We start from the raw sequence: 1,626 nt of genomic DNA, 5'->3' as shown, positions 1-1,626 counted from the left end.
TTTATAGTAACAAACAGTTTTTATTGAAAATTATTGTATCAAGCCCTTTAAATTTTTATACACGTAAAAGTAAAGCAAAATATAACTTCTTTATTATTTTTATAATTTCTCCGTTTAAATTACAATATTAAATTACTGAATATCAATTTCATACTAAATTTAATAATTATAATTAGTATTTATTCATATATTTTATTTTAAAATCAAAGAACTACTAATTAGGATATAATGAAAGAAATAAGAGTTGATGTTGNTTAGATACATGTCTTTACCTATCATCTAGTATTTTTTTTTATAAATCTAACCCTTTACCTGCCTACATGAAGGATTCAAAATGATAACTTTTTTTTTTTTAGTTAAAGTAAATCATTAAAATTATTTCATTTATAGATATCATCTATACTTGTCCCATCTATGCATCATACGCACTGTGCCTTGACCCCACTGTGCTACCGTTTTTTATAGTGATTTTAATCACAGTCAGGTATCATTATACTTGATCCAACTATGCTATGTCACCACTGTGCCGCGACCCCCCTGTGCTGGCTTTTTTTACATAAAACTGCCATAACTTTTGCATATAGAAAGTAGAACTTTTTCAACTTAACTTTTGAAATTGTTACGGAAAGTCTGACACTTTTATATAATCTTAAATTAAAGCTAATGTAATGTACTTTATTATGGTAAAAAAAACGTCGGACTTTATTTTGTCTTCATTTAATAGTTTATTTTAGGTTTATAATAATATTCTTATTTTTAATATTATTGTAACTATAAATTTTATATTTGTCTAATATATTCCTTGTATTCCTAAATTCTGATTCTGTATATTTAATTTGTGTATATTATAAATTGTATAATAATTGACCTGTATCCATAGTTGTAAAAAATACTTTTAAAAAGTATTTTAAATAATACTCAAATATTTAAAAAAAAATGTATTTAAAATACTATTTGAATACTTTTCATACAAAAGTATTTGAGTAATACTCAATTACTTTACAAAAGTATTTCAAATACTAAGAATACAATTAAAAAATAATAATAATGTTTTTATTTTAACTAAGAGCAATAGGTTCCACCTAAATAATTACCAAGAGGGTAATTTGAGTCAAATATTGAGTACTCTTAAATTAAGAGAACTCATTTATTATTTTCGATATTTTTTGTTAGAGGTAAAATTATTGGAGACTAATCAGTGAAAAAAATAAATATTAGTACACGTGTAAAAACCTGTAAAGTATGTCTTATTGACAATAGAGTAAATCATTTGAACCTGCAATAGGCTATTGTAGGTTCAACTGATATATTAAAAATAGATGTATACATAATAGCATTTAGATAAGCACAATAATTATGTTATACTATAATGTAACATATAAAATAACAGAGAATTATTCTCAATTTTCATTTTGACTGAGTTTAATTTGCTTGCTGTGTTACGGTTAGCAAATTAAAAAAAAAAAGTACATATTAAGTATATTAATAGTACTGAATATTAAACAGTATTAAATACTAAATAATTGTATTTAAAATACTACTCAGATACTTTTTATTAAATGTATTTAAAAATACTATTCAATACCAATGAAAGTATTTGAATACTTTTATTCAAATACATTTACT

This window comes from Daktulosphaira vitifoliae, unplaced genomic scaffold (genome assembly GCF_025091365.1).
Source record: "Daktulosphaira vitifoliae isolate Bord-2020 unplaced genomic scaffold, ASM2509136v1 Scaffold_3, whole genome shotgun sequence".
Classification (NCBI taxonomy): Eukaryota; Metazoa; Arthropoda; class Insecta; order Hemiptera; family Phylloxeridae; genus Daktulosphaira; species Daktulosphaira vitifoliae.
This window is presented reverse-complemented; position numbering follows the sequence as displayed.